Genomic DNA, 16,414 nt, shown 5'->3' with positions numbered 1-16,414 from the left:
GCTGAGCTTGTCATGACCACGTCCGTTCCAATGGAGCGCTCAGCACAGCAGGGAAATCAGCCCAGCATGCGAGCGTTACATTTAACGGGCGCGGTCATGACGAGCTCAGCTCGTCATGAGCACCGGAGCGCCGTGGCTCATGACGAGCTGACCTCGTCATGAGCACATGAGGGGTTAAATATGCATTATATATATATAGCAATTTGCATTGAAGAATGAGTGGATATATATAAATAAATATTTGCATGGAGGATTTAGTAGCAGTGTAATTGACTGTTTACTTGACCAATTTATAGTGTCTCACTAAATATAGTGGATAGTGACTAAACTGTGTGAATATCTGTATCACTTTGTCAGTTGTTGTGTAAACTGATTCTACAGTTGGTTACTAGCTATGTGAAAGTCTATATTAGTTATTGATTAGTTAACTGAGTATTTGTATGGGAGTGTGAAAGTGTGTGTGGTTCTGTGGGGGGGGTGTGACTGTCCAAAGATGTGTGAATAGTTGATTCAGTAGATATATGAAGTTAAAACTACATGTTCTAACAGTTTGGGTGAGTGAATCTCTTTATGGGTGTGTTGATGAGCAAATATATTTCTCAATGGTACATGTCCAACAAACTAGAAAAATAAAAGGCAGTGTATGTGTCAGTTGTTGTATATAAATAAGTATACATAAGACTAATAATAATAATAATCCACATTTGTAAAGCGCACAATCACCCGTTAGGGTCTCTAGGCGCTGGGGGCCGTTGGGAAGATTAAGCAAGCTATTGCCCAAAGTCACATGGTGCTGGGCTAACCTGCCGCCGGAGCCGGGGATCGAACCGTGGTCCCCAGATTCCAGCGTCAGTCGTCCTGGCCGCGGCACCACACCTCTTCCTCACTCAATGATTGTGTGAGTGACTGTATGGATAACTGCATACTTGTAATAATTATTTTATAATTCACTAAGTATGACTTACTATCTAAATGAATAGATGAAGTGGTGTTTGTATAAGTGTTTTGCTAAGTAAATATGTAAGTATGATCCATTGTTTGCATAAGTGAGTAGGATGACTTCATATGTGAATAGGATGTGTGCTGTTGTTTAATGTCGATATAGGTGTATAAGTATTTTTGATAGTGTTCTATTGTTCATTGACAGCATGTATGAGTGAATCTACAGGTAAGTGATTAGATGTGTGTATACATCTATGAATCACTGAGTGGATTTTTAGATACTTGTATTGTTGTGACAATGGATTCAAATATGATACTCTGTATTTTACAAAGAGTGATGAAAGATTTTAATAGTGCATGAAAAGGTGTATGTGATTGTCACGTGGATGATGTCATCAGTGATGTCATTTGAGATGTCATCAGTGATGTCACTGACCATGTCATGAATAATCTAATATGTGACATCATCAGCAGTGGATTGCGGGTGCGCGAAATATAGTTAGTGCAACTAACTATATAGGAGCAATTTCAATGGTTTTGTATGAGTGAAATGTCCAGCTAACTATAACACCCCTAAAACTTATACGGCCACATTCATCATTGCACCCGTTTGTGATTCCTAAATTGCGAAAATTAAGGAATCGCAATTTAGAAATCGACAACGGCAATGCATGACCAATTCGCATTTATTTTTGCAATTCGGTATTTTTCCTTAATTGCGATTCACAATTTGCGAATCGCAATTAAGGAAAACCCTTCCCATTGATTCCTATGGGCCAAAAGGCCCATAGGAATGAATGGGAAGGCATTCACATTTTGCGAATTTCAAATTGCGATTCGCAAAATGTGAATGCAATTTCAAGGGTGCAGGGGGGGTCCAAAGAACCCCTCCCTGCACCCCTGAAATGTAATTGTAAATGCAATTTACACACACATATGCCCTAAGGGCATGTGTGTGTGTAAATTAAAACTTTCAAAAATGCAATTTGTGCATATTTGAAAGTTTTTGGTAAATTAGCATGAAGTTCAACTTCATGCTAATTTACCACTTCCAAATTGCGAATTCGCAAATAAAAAATGATCATGCATTGCATTTAAGAAATCTGAAATTGCGATTTCTTAAATGCAATTGCAATTTTAGAAATCGCAACATGGTTGCAATTCCTAAAATTGCGAAATGCATGATGCATTCCAAATTAGTCAATTACATTCGCAAACGGCCGAAAATTGCGATACGCACCGTTTGCGAATGCAATTGACTTTGATGCATGTGGGCAATAGTTTTTTGAGTGAATTTCAAAGGTTTTTTTAAAAGCTAATTCCTAACTATACAAGGCCTAAAACCTATGGTTTTTTCAGTGAATTTCAAAGGTTTTTTAAATGCTAATTCCTAACTATATAAGGCCTGAAATCTATGGTTTTTTCAGTGAATTTGCAAGGTTTTTTAAATGCTAATTCCTAGCTATATAAGGCCTGAAACCTATGGTTTTTTCAGTGAATTTGCAAGGTTTTTTAAATGCTAATTCCTAACTATATAAGGCCTGAAAGCTATGGTTTTTTAAGTGAATTTGCAAGCTTTTTTAAATGCTAATTCCTAACTAAATAAGGCCTGAAACCTATGGTTTTTTCATTGAATTTCGAAGGTTTTTTAAATGACAATTTTTAAATGTATTAATTGTTATTTTTTTATACTGATTTACTACATTACTGATTTACTACATTTTTGCTGGCAGGTGTTCAGAGGGCACGCCCCTTTTTACAACACTCTGCAGCGCAACCCCTGGCGCCTTTGCAGAGGAGGAACTAATTCCCCTTGCATACTGGGGGTCCCTGGGGGGCAACTAGCCCACCAGGAGCCTCCAGTATAAGCCAGGGAGCTGCATTACAGAGAGGTGTAATGAGGCCACACCCTTTTTTACACCTCTCTGCAACCCAGACCCGGGCGTGTTTGCAGAGGGGGAACTAATTCCCCTTGCATACTGGGGGTCCCTGGGGGCCAACTAGCCCACCTGGAACCTGCAGTATGCGCCAGGGGGCTGCATTGCAGAGAGGTGTAATGAGGCCACACCCTTTTTTACACCTCTCTGAAGCGCAACCCCTGGCGTATTTGCAGAATAGGAACTAATTCCACTTGCATACTGGGGGTCTCTGGGGGCCAAGTAGCCAACCAGGAGCCTCCAGTATGCGCCAAGGGGCTGTGTTGCTTTGCCCCGGGGGCGGCGGACCCGGGGCAGTGTGGGGGAGATTGTGCACCCCCCCACACTTCTTTATCATTATGCCGCCGCGATTTGGTCCCCCCGGGGGGTAATTTTTAAAAAAACTGACTAGGTTTTAAAAAAAAAATGTGGGCCTTTTTTGTCCTTGTGGGACCATCTGGGCAGGCCTAGGGGGTCAGGGTGTATCTACCCTGCCCCCTTTTTGTGTTCTTCACGTTTGTTTTTCTGCTTTCTTGTGCCTCGGTTTATCGAGCACAAGATGGATGCCAACACTTCCTGGTTAGAAGTGTTGACAGCCAATGAGCATGCAGCTTTCTCGGGAAGGCATGCTGATTGGCTGCCACCGTCTGTCAACACTCCAAACCAGGAAGTGTTGGCAGCCATATTGTGCCTCGGTAGAACCAAGGCACAAGAAAGCAGTGAAACAAAGGTGGAAAACACGCAAAGAGAGCAGGATAGAAGCACCGTGACCCCCTAGGCCTGTTCAGGGGGTCCCACAAGGACCCCCCAGGCCCAAAAATGTTTTACTTTTTTTTTTAAATCGCGGGGTACGCGTACGCCGCAATTTAAAAAAATAAATACATTTTTGGGGCCCTGGGGGGTCCTTGTGGGACCTTCTGAGCAGGCCTAGGGGGTCAGGGTGCTTCTACCCTGCCCCCTTTTTGAGTTCTACACGTTTGTTTTTCTGCTTTCCTGTGCCTCAGTCTACCGAGGTACAAGATGGCTGCCAACAATTTCTGTTTTGGAGTATTGACAGACATTGGCAGCCAATCAGAATGCAGCTCGTACTCGGGAAGGTACAAAGTACAGTAAGCTTATATAGATATATACATTTTTTCAAATTCAATTTTCTCAACAACTACTGGAGGGATTTACACCATTTAAACAAAAGGCCCTACTGCGTACCAGTTCCTACCATTTTGCCAAGTTTGGTGTACTTCCGTTCAGCGGTTCGGGCTGTAGCCGTGTCTAATCGTCCTACGGAAAATAACATGGGGAGAACACGTTTTGGGACCCCCCCTTTTTTCTCAACCCCCACTTGACGAATCCCTCCAAAACTTTCAGGGAAGGAGCGGAGCAGAGCGGGCCATCTTCTTTGAGAAATTTGCGGAGATTTATCAACCGGCGCCAAAGTTATTCTGAATAGAATGTTGCGGATTTCCTATGGAAACTAGGTCCTAACTACATATACCTACTGGCGACTGCCAGTAGGTAATATATATATATATGTGAAGCACACCCAATCCAGGAACCCTCGAACTCCAACATCCACCGGAGCACTTCAAGGCGAGGAAAGAGGAGCTGACCCAAAGAATGCAGTGAGCAAATTACATTTTATTCGTGGAAGCTCGCCCTGCCAGCATAACGTTTCGGCCTTCACAGAGGCCTTGATCACATGACGCCAATGTGGGAGGGGGGACTATTTAAAGTGCAAGTGCAAAAGGACAAAGGGTTTCCAATTGGTCAAAAAAGGCGCTTTGTTATAGCCATAAAAAGAGGACAAAATAACCCCATTCAATGCTGTATGTTAACAAGACCATATGGAATGTTAGGAACGTGTAAACAAAGCACTCAAATCTACTAAATAAAAACATTAATTGTTCTAAAAATGTAGATATAATGGAATGTTGCTAATGAAAATACAATCAGTAATAGCATATAATACACATAAATATTTAAAAGCTCGTAATTATATTAGATACAAAAAACGTCTTCATAAATGTGCAAAATATGCTAGGCAACAAAAAGTGCAAGTGCAGCAGCAAATATCTGACTATGAATAACATTAGTATGCACTATGTCAAATTGCTAGATAGACAAAGAGGAAGCAGCATTATATAAATATACAAATGGCTAAATTTGTCTAACAACACAATGTAGCCCAAGTGGGCTCGTAATCCTTATATTGACCTCTATACAGAACCCTGAAGTGCAAGAAAAAAGTGTGAACTGTGCAAATTGTATGTGTTGTTTAAAATAGTCAAATACTAAGCAATGACTAATAGTTTTTTAAGATGATAAGTGACTGAGTGTTAAAGAACAGACAATGAGGTCAAGAATAAAAAGGGGATTTTATATATGTGCAGCAACGTGACTATATTATACACAAGGAACCTGACCAGTCACCATACTCAACGGCCTGTCAACAGGCTGAGTCATGTGTTTTTCATAACGTCGAGACTAATGTTTTACAACCCTATATATATCTCCCCCCCCCCTCCCCGCACACACCCTCCACGCGCCCTATCTCGCTTTGCAACCCAGCATTAAACACCCACGCCCACATGTCGTGGCTCACTGAGGGGTAACATTCAGAGAGGCACTTGCAGAGGATCAGATCTCGCTGAATCCAGGAGCCCCACGAGGTCCTCTGCGCAGCTTTCACATGAACCAACAAGACATCCCCAAGGGACCGAAGAAACCGCCATTTCATTTCCACATTGCAGCCTAGAAGGTGAAGCTGCCTTTTCATAGCGGCGGCAGAAAAACTGCTCCCATGCCATTAAAACAGCAAAATCATTTTTTTCAGAAGAGAAAAAAAGTGAGCTCCTTTACCGGCCCTGCAGTATTTCTGTTTGGAACAACAACAACAAAAAAGAAGAAGAAAAGAAATATCTTTCCTGTGTCATTGTGGGCTGACCGACACGTCCCCGCAGGGGACCCTTATTAGAGGGCGGCCCCCTTAGGGTCACAGGATGGCACACATGGCTGCCCAGTGTTCCGCGACCCCTGTTTGGGTCCCGCTCGTCACTTCCGGCCGGGGTGGAGGGCAGGGAGAGGTATAAATTCCTCCCCCGCCCACCTGTGTGGTTATCAGCACAAGCATCAGAATACATGCAAGCTTCCATGGGGATGTCACAGCGCCATTTTGCCCCATGAAATCCACAGTTCTCACAGTTTTCTGGACAAGAACTTATGTTGCGCATTTCACTTTTGCAGCCTGTCCCGTGGGCGGGGATCGGCCGTTAGGACTGCGCCCGCCGCGCTGCCTGCACTTGGCAGAGGCATAAAGGCAATATAGAACACGGCACGGTTATGGATTGGTTGGATGCGTACTTTTGGTCCCTTCACAGTGCATGTATGTGCCCGTGGGACATAGCCTATTAGGAACACAATGCTGTATATGTAACTGTCTGGTTCCAATTTGGTCCGAAGAGCAAATTATTGACATTCTAGAATGCAGAGTAATTTGCAAACGTGTATTCCGTTGGTACAGATGCTTCAGTGCAACCAACGGCGTGAAAAAGGTCGCAGTATTGGCTCACAAAGGAATTATGAAATTGAAAACAAAGATTGTTCTGGAAGTATGACGCACGCCTTCTGTTTTCTTCAAACGGTTTGGTGTTGATTAGTTTAATAGGCAGTTGTCTGTGGTAATTTTATTCTTTCATACGATACGTTGTAGGGTGAAACGATTTATAAATAACCAGTGTTGGCTCACATAGCTGCGGCGTCTGGCAGTCCTGGAGATTTTGCTGCCTGAGTACCGTGCGTGGGAACTTCAGGGATGTACTAAGTGAGTCACTGGCCTCATGGGACTGGGGGCAGGGAAAGCGACGTTTGTATTGTCTTGGTGTCGCAGCAGGGTACTGGAACCAGTTTCAGGCGTATTGGTTGGCTGTGCGGGCACCACAGGCTTCGTGAGAATGCAGGGTTTTGGACGTGCACGAGGCTTTCATAGTGCCCACACTCCCAGCGCTCACTCCCTTCTGCGCCCTTCAACTCACATACCAAGGAAACCATGAAACAATTTAGTGGGAAAACCGTGGTGCAGGTTTTATTTTGCACAACAAGTGGAAATAAGGTGGGTCATCTTACGGGCGATCCAATACGGCAGCCCCTCGCTGTCCCGCATGCCTAATGAGCCATTCTTGCACGGCGAGTCGATGCTCTGACGGTGCAGTCCCTTTTTACTTTCTTTTGTTCACTCCCGCCCCCCCTGTCAGGGCGGAGCGATGAGGCACACCCCCGGTCGGTTCAGGCCCCCCGACCGCCCGAAGGACTAACGGGGCGCCGACGCTGTTCGCTGGAACCCCCTCGGCTCCAGGTTCTTGGCTCGGGCACCCCTACTGTGCCAGGCAGAGGTATTGCTTGTGTCCTTCTGCCGCAGAGGTACCCTTACTGTCCATCTGCCTCCAGATCGCCCTGTGACTCCGCCTGCAACACAAAATCAGACCATTAACAGTTCCAAACACGCCTGCTGCCGCTCTGCCGCTGGGTTTGGGTCAGGGCGGGAAAAGCGCAGAGCAGCCCGGAGCGACGGCAGGAAAGGCCGAGCCTCGCTGCCGCGCTGGTTTTAAACTCCTTCTGGGCCGCCCCCCCCACCTGAGGCCTGCGTCCATAGGCCGAGCACGGAAGGGGCGGATCAGTGCTGGCGTGCGCGCGGAATGTGGGACTAAGATGCTGTCTTCGCTTAGCTCCCCTTCGCGTCGCGCGGCCAGCGGCATTAGCTACGTTTTGGTTCATTCCAGCGAGCTGGTCATCTAACATAGAACCTTTGGCCATCATAACTGCGTTGTACTATGCAAGAAAGATCTCCAAATTAAGGAACCGGCCATATCTAAGTTATTTGGACGTATATCTAACGGTATTTAAGGAATATCGATCGAGGCATTGTCTACTTTCTACCCAATATCGGGGGGCTGCGGTCCATTTGCAAGGGCTCCACGGGGAAAGTTGTTGCAGCCAATGTGCGCATAGACCTGTAGCGTAGGCCACCCTGTTGTGGGGATTCTATGCATGCCTCGGCCCGACTGTGATGCGCTGGGGAAATGTTGTTCAGGGTTAGGCAAAGGCAACGGGCTTCATTCGTTTGCGGGTTAGCATTGCCTGCTGGACATGCTGCGTGGGGGATCGTACCTCAATTTGAGGAGGGCGTGTCCACATGACATCTTTTTCAAGTACAACTTAGGTATGCAAAAAAAAATACGCTACAATGCCTCGTTGGTGAAGGTTGTTTCATGTGCACCAAGCTCCCGAGCAATTTGCACTTTCCGGGGCTGGCAGTTGTATGCTTTGTGGGGCGGACAACTGGGCAACTTGTGTGTATTGGCGGGGTCAAGGCTTTTCAGTAGTTTTAAAGCAGTGGCACGCCGGTCGCCTTCTTTTAGCCAGTGCGGCTTTCGGCTTCGTACAGCATTTGACCCTACATAGATTAGTAGCACAATCACGTTGCATTGTCCACCACAAGTTGCTTGAGCATAGGTGGAACAGGGTTGTGCGGCTAGAAGGAGGCCCCGCGCTCGGGTCAATTCTTGCCGATCTTAGTCTGTTTGTAGTGAGCCTTTGTCACGATGCGACACAGGGGGCGCGTTTGCACATCACTGTGGGGGCACGGCTGGACGATCACGATCACGCCTTCATCCCCAGGTGTCATCGTTGCACGTGAAATGTTTCATATACCTCTACGAGTTATGGCTATGTAAGTGAGGCGGATAGCTCTCAATGTATTCATGGGTCAGGTGTGGGTACCGCGCGTGCTGCTCGTGGAGTCGCACAGGCGCTGAGCACAGACCACGCAGGCTATGGGTTCTATACCCGCCATGCTTTAGGTATATTATGGGAGAACGGTTAGCACAGTCGGGACAGCATGAGACAGTTATAGCAGGGTCGTGGGCTAATATCGTTTCCACTGCAGCTCCAGCTGGTGTGGGGCCATGTCTCAGCATGTTTAGTCAGAGTGAACGTCATCTACACTACATTGTTGAGCCATCTAGTCCGCACAGGCAGTATTGTGGAGTACGCATTGGGGGTGTAGCAAGACTTCAAGGGCACTTATACTTTAATTTCACTGCAGTATCATTTCATGGTCCCCCTTACTGTTACGCCACGCTATGTTTTATATGGTTAGATGTGCATAAGAGGTGAAAAAGGGTCTTCGCCTTTGGCAACAAGCCTAGGGTTGGCAAGGTACAAGTTGACACTTGTACACTTGTTCCTGTGCTTAGAGGCTTTGTGGGGGGCGCAACAACTTTGAAATGTTCCAATAGTTTGGGACGGTCGCTATCCGCATAAGTCAAAATTTTAGCAATGGAAGCAGGCGGGAGAGGTTTGCTCCCCCCTTCAGCCGTTCATCCTCCTGGGGTCGCTAAAGTGAGTTGCTTCTAGCTGGGTGGCAATAAGGGCCTGTTATCAGACCAGGAGATCCTGTCACATATTGTCAGAGGCTGCTAGACACCACTTATATGAGTGTTTAACATAAGGGGGCCGAACTAACACAATTTGTGCACATTTCGTTTTGACATGTACTATGGTTAGTTTATATATACAAGTGGCAAAATCATCTCAAGCATGTTACTAGCAGGCTACGTGTATGTACCCACTTTATTGTGCGCGTGGGAGTGCATTAAGTTTCGAAGTGCAACTAGTAGATTTGTTTTACTTAGCCATTAGAATTGTTTTACTAAGGCTAGGTTGAACCCCCTTTCAACTGCTGTGCGGTATGCACCGGGACATATAAAAATATTCGGACCCTCAGGCAATGCCTCGGAAGTTTCCACAGTAGCGGCGTTTTCTATTTTGATAGATTTATAAACTCATGGGCAGTCTGCAACCCGGCTGGTTCTTAGCATAGGGCTCAGAACGGGGCAGTAAACAGGTGCTTGAAATAAGAACTACCAGATTCAACGGTGCTCACGTTAACTCAAGTGATATCACAACATCACTTTTGCCTAGACTCAGGGCCACTGGCATTATGGGGAGGCAGCACCAAGTTACACAAACCTTGGGGCCTGCGGGAGCCTCACATGTACCTCCTCCTTTCTGGCCCACACTTAGTCCTTTCGGCTATGACTGCAACATGGTTTTGGCTGATCCATCTAAGCAGTTATTTATTTAAATCGCTTTGGATTAGCGGTTTGTTTTCATTTCTGTTGCCCAGAATAACTTGCAGGAAGTATACACTGTTTATATATTTCTGTTAGAGCAATACTCCTGTGTCGCACTAGGGGGAGGGGCCCTTACATTCTTCCTCGCCTAGTTAGTTGCGGGGAGCACACTTGTCAATTTGGTAAAGGTCTTAACGCCACAAGGGGAGAACATTAATTCTGGACTCCGGTAGTGTGGCGATTGCCCAACCTCTATTTTCAGCATCAAGTTCACTGGTGCTCATTTGTCAGGGTTGTTGTTTATGGTGCGCGGCACCGTCCCTCAATGGTCTCTAAGTTGCACTGTTTGGCTTTCAGAGAGGACCAATACAACAGGCACGGAGTAAGTCAAGATCATTAGTGACTCGCCTTTAGAGTTATCGTTTTGTTTTAATTTTGGTGCCCAGAATAAATTGGACGCTTATTGGCATGTTTACAGACAGAGAAGGTTGTGTCGTAGCAGGAGGGCCTGCGATTGATTTGGCTGGGTTTACTTGTAGGGTCCCGATGTGGGCAGATTACAACAACAGCCTGAAATGAACTGCAGGGGTCTAACGCAGTGGAGGGGCCTTCGAAGGATGCACTACTAATTGTTCTGCCTGAGACAGTATTGAGTTAATGGTTAGTCAGGTATTCAAGTGGGGAGATATTAGGCAGTTTCAGGCCGGGAAGTACGTAGTGCGAAGGTAATAGTGTCCCAAGTTGCACAACATGATATTACAGGTGGATAGGGTGCTTGATATTAGCCGCCTGGGCCCTACGAGTGCCCAAAAGGGGCGAAATGTTAAGAGACAATTATGGAAAGTTACTCTGCACGGTGTATTGGAAGTGATGTTGTCTGAGCAGATTTCATACTCGCCTTAACGCATTATGAAGACTATTAATGACATGACTAAAGAGGTAAACCTTGAGTTAAGGTGAGGGGACGCCGAGGGAGACATCCTGGTCGATTTCTGCAGGGGCTTAGCTAAGCTTGAGGCCAGGCAGTGGGATTGTCCCAAGTATTGTGAGAATATCAAGGGACAAGCATGCACCAAGAGAGGGATCCTCGAGACCATGCAGGACAGACAAAAAAGCCTCGCCCAATAGCCGGGCATTGGCAGAAACTGCCAGCTAATTTGTGGGTTGGGGTGCAGTATACTGAGCATGGTGTCAGAGCATAATTAGGCTATACAGCTGGGGTGTCATGGGCCATAACCCCTCGCCAATACTGTGGGGGGGCATCAGGCTGTAAGGTGTCTTTGAAGGAAGGGCAAGGCCATTATAGGGCTGAAGTGCGTGTCTCAGCATTTGCATTAACACAGAAGGGTCCCAGCGGATCCACCAAAGGACTAAAGAGAAAAATGTGACAGACTATCTTGTAGTCCGACACGACTCTAGTGTAAGTAGCTAGGGTCACAGGTGGATAGCAGGATCCGGGCACCTGTGACCAGTCGAAGGGTCAGCAAGCAGGGTAGGCTGCGTAGGTTGACAATTCACAAAATGGTGCGGTGTCTAATGACAGGCACCATACTCTTATTCCCTCTAATCTGTTGTGACACCATTGCTATGTGCACCAGGGATAATTGGAAAAGATCTTTGAAATTGTCTGGTCAAGGGGACGAAGTAATGCAACCAGAGAAGAAGACCACTAAGACCACACGGTGGAAATTAGCAACCAGTGGGGGACAGGTAAACTTCAGTGGTCGGAAATAACCCCCGGCTCCTGTCGCAAGGAGCTCGGCAAGGGAGGCGATGGAGCCTGCGCCGGAAGTTCATCTGCGCTATGCGTAAATTCTCTGGGCGGAGGAGACTTGGCTTCAGTAGACTTGGGTGCTACACGCCAATTTCACAGGGTGTTTTGAGGACGATGGGGTATATCTGTCCAATAGAAGCATGGACCTGTTTTTGCTGGATAGGGGAGAGGCCCTAGAAATAGCAGGTACAAGTCGGTATGCCAGCCTTGGTGGGGGGCCCTGGCTGCAACGGTCGCCACACCCAGGGCTGTGGCAGAGTTACAGGGCGATCCAGAGGCGGAAAGGTACTCAGGGGTACCCTCTTCAGGAGCACAAAGGGTGCTGAGGCCTAATATCCCCAGGAAGTCTGTGCGGTGGACCCTGGGGTGCGACGGCGCCCCGTTTATCCTACGGGTGGTTGGAAACCTGTACAACCGGGGGTCGCTTGAACGCTCTGCCCCTCGTAGGGGGGGCGTGTGCAAGAGGGTGGACCAATGGTTCACCGGAAGTGGGAGTGGCTATCCCCTCACCACAACTGCTAAGCAACGTTTGGCTAAGGCCACGATGCAAGTTGGCCCATCAGGTGGTAGGTCGCGAGGGGCGGCTTGCCTTTGGATCGCCTGTAAGATAACCCACCATGTTGGCATATGTGTATGCTAATAAACCTGCAGCCATTTTCTCCAACAAAAATGTTGTCTTGTCTGCTTATTTATGCTACATGTATGTTGCTGAGGGAGGGCTGGTGAGTGGGCCGATATTGGCACTATGCATTTCTGTAATTATTTTAACGTGCTGAAAAGTTTAGAAACTTTAAGTCTGTGCGTCCAATCAACATGTATCAAACAGATTTATGTACAAGACACGGGATAAACACCTTCATTTTTTTCCCCTCGCGCAAACCGACAAGCACACATACGCATACCTTCATATGTAAAAACAAATTATTAAATCGTCAATTAGTAACTACAATTCGTGTGTCTACCGCTTTACCCATATACTACAGTGCCGGTAAACCCCTCTCTTATAAAACACGTTGTGCTTCACTAGCCCTCTCATACAGCTATTACTTTCTTAGTGTCAGACATGTTGCTAGCAGCCCGCGCTGTTGTGCAGCAAGCCAAACAAAATCGCATATCCAATAGATCTCTCCATAGGCGAAACCTATTGGCTTTGCCAATGCTTGTCTAACAACTGGTCAAGCGGCTAATGCATTTAGAAGGGAAATAAAAATCACATTTGATTGTTTTCAACTTGCATTGGAAGGGAGTCAGTAGAGGGGAAGGCGGACTATTAAACATGATTTTTTGGAATTCTTTCCCGTTCTACTTCTTTCACAGGTTTCATTCCAAATTCTAGAATTGGTCAAAAGCTTTCATATCAGCCTCTTCTGCCCAACAAACTGCGGCACTGCTGTGTGCCTGGAATATAAATTACAACCCATTTCTCATCTTCTACTTACTTGCATCCTTCCTGTTTGTCGCTACGAAATTCTGTCAGCCTCCCAGTGCAATAACGTTTTATTGTCTCTTTCTGAAATGCCAAGCTCATACACATTTTATAAGTGCCTTTCAGAAGAATACAGTACTTTTCGATTTGGTCAGGAGCCTTAAAATGTTATTTTCCAAGTGTTACCGCTTTCTGGAGGTGAAATGAGGAAATGCGGTCTACCAGCTGACACAAGAAGAAGCCAAAGTTATACAGAGGAAACTGAAAACTCACAACTTCAGGACATGTTTCACAGCGATGCAGAGTACACGTGCTTCATAAAAGCAGATAGAAATGCAATTTCTGAGTAGGAGTGTGTTCTGTGCGTAGGTGTTGTCACTACACCTGCAGTAAAAGCACATTAGTTGTGAATGGCCATGACAAGTGGACAGGGTCAGGAAATATCAAAACCTTGTCTAAATCAACAAGCATAGGTAAATGCATTGTATTTCGCCTATGTGATTATTAATTATTTTGTTGTTGTAAGTTTTAGCTTGGTGAGGGTGATATGCAAAAGGTGTGCACGCTCACCGATGGATGTAATGAAAATAATAATACCTTCCTTCTCTGAAGGACACCTATATGGTGGCAGGTGGCTTGATCTAAACCCATTTAAAAAGTTTATTCCGTAACAATCATGAAAACGATGCTGGAAACCTGGTAAACAGAAGGTGTTACCAGGTATCTAGTCATGCCCAATCCATAAGTGGACTTAAGAGATGTCCACTTGCACTAAGAAACAGGTTCTGATTTTTGTAGGTGAAACCTAATCACAAGCACAGCACAAGCGCTGTGAAGGTGAAACCTAATCGCAAACACAGCGCTGTGCAGGCAAAACCTAAAACAAGCATTTGCAATGCAATAGGTCTCGCATTAGGAAAGTTTGAGCTATTGGTATTGTAAATGACAATTTTTTTATTTATGTTTTGTTTTTGAAAATAGCGAAATTAATAGATTTGTCATGTACAATGCCAATAGTTATAACTTTCGCAAATGTGACACCTATAGCATTTGTAAGGCAATATATGTTGTATTTACGTGACTTACATGTATTGATATTACAAATAACAATGGCTTTTAATTTTTTTAAATAATGAATACTTAAATAAAAGTTATTGTAATTCATAATGACAATAGCTTAAACTTTTGTAAATAACTTTTGTGAAGATTATGTTCAGTGTATTTTATCGTGACAAAAATCCAAGAACAGAAGTGAAATATGCACATCTTTTTGTTACATTTGTAATAAAGCTTGAAACATTGAGAGAACATATTTGAACCAGTTGTTGTTGAATGGTTGCACAGATTGATGCTGTGGTGGTGCTGAGTGATGTTGTGGTGGCAAACGAGTGATGCTGTGGCGTTCAGTGATGCTGTGGTAGCGCATAGTGATGTTGTGGTGCCCCTGAGTGATGCTGTGGTGGTGCTGAGTGATGCTGTATGCTATGCTATGTTTTGTTATGCTATCCTATGTTTTGTTTTGTTACGCTGTGCTATGTTTTGCTATCCTATGCTTTGATTTGTTATGCTATGCTATGCTATGTTTTGTTTTGCTATCCTCTTTTTAGTTTTGTTACAATATGCTATGTTTTCCTATCCTATGCTTTGATATGTTATGCTATGTTGTGTTTTGTTATGCTATGCAATGTTTTGTTATGCTATGCTATGTTTTGCTATGCTATGCTTTGTTATGCTATGCTATGTTTTGTTATGCTATGCTATGTTTTGTTGTGTTTTATTATGCTATGCTTTGTTTTGCTATGTTATGTTTTGTTATGTTATGCTATGCTGTGTTTTGTTGTGTTTGGTATGCTATGCTATGTTTTGCTATGCTATTATATGTTTTGTTTTGCTGTGCTATGTTTTGTTGTGTTTTGTTAAGCTATGCTATGTTTTGTTGTGTTTTGCTATATTTTGTTATGCTATGTGTTTTTGTGTTTTGTTATGCTATATTTTGTTATGTTATGCTATGTTTTGTTATGCTATGCTATGTTTTATTTTGCTATCCTATGCTTTGTTTTGTTATGCTATGCTGTATTTAGTTTTGCTATCCTATGCTTTGTTTTGATTTGCTATGTTTTGTTGTGTTTTGCTATGCTATGCTTTGTTATGCTATGCTATGTTTTGTTATGCTATGCTATGTTTAGTTTTGTTTTATTATGCTATGCTTTGTTTTGCTATGCTATGTTTTGTTATGCTTTATTATGCTATGTTTTGTTATGCTATGCTATGCTAAGCTTTTTTTGTTATGCTATGCTATGTTGTGTTCTGTTTTATTATGCTATGCTTAGTTTTGCTATGCTATGTTTTGTTATGCTTTGTTATGCTATGCTATGTTTTGTTATGCTTTGCTATGCTATATATTGTTATGTATGCTAGGTTTTGGTGTGTTTTGTTATGCTATGCTTTGTTGTGTTTTGCTATGCTTTGTTATGCTATGTTATGCTTTGTTATGCTATGCTATGTTTTGTTCTGTTTTATTATGCTATGCTTTGTTTTGCTATGCTATGTTTTGTTATGCTTTGTTATGGTATGCTATGCTATGTTTTGTTATGGTTTGCTATGCTATGTTTTGTTATGTATGCTATGTTTTGGTGTGTTTTGTTATGCTATGCTTTGTTGTGTTTTGCTATGTTTTGTTATGCTATGCTTTGTTTTGTTCTGCTATGTTTTGTTGTGTTTTGTTATGCTATGCTATGTTTTATTATACTATGCTATGTTTTGTTTTGCTATGCTTTGTTATGCTAAGCTTATTTTTGTTATGCTATGTTTTGTTATGCTATGCTATGTGTTGTTGTGTTTGCTATGCTATGCTTTGTTGTGTTTTGCTATGCTATGTTTTGTTGTGTTTTGTTATGCTATGCTACATTATGTTTTGCTACCCTATGCTTTGTTTTGTTATGCTATGCTATGTTTTGCTGTGCTATGCTTTTTTTGTAATGCTATGCTATGTTTTGTTATGCTATGCTGGTGAGGCTGTGTGAGGGAGAGTGAGGGAGAGTGAGGGTGTGTGAGGCTGCGTGAGGGTGAGGGTGTGTGAGTGTGAGGGTGTGTGTGGGTGTAAGGGTTGTGAGGGTGAGAGGGTGTGAGGGTGAGGGAGGGTGAGGGAGGGTGAGGGTGAGTAAGGGTGTGTGAGGGTGTGAGAGTGAGGGGGTGTGAGGGTGAGTGGATGTGAGGGTGAGGGGTGAGG

Source organism: Lissotriton helveticus, chromosome 1_1 (genome assembly GCF_964261635.1).
Source record: "Lissotriton helveticus chromosome 1_1, aLisHel1.1, whole genome shotgun sequence".
In the NCBI taxonomy this organism is placed as follows: domain Eukaryota; kingdom Metazoa; phylum Chordata; class Amphibia; order Caudata; family Salamandridae; genus Lissotriton; species Lissotriton helveticus.
Note: the sequence above shows the minus strand (reverse complement) of the source record.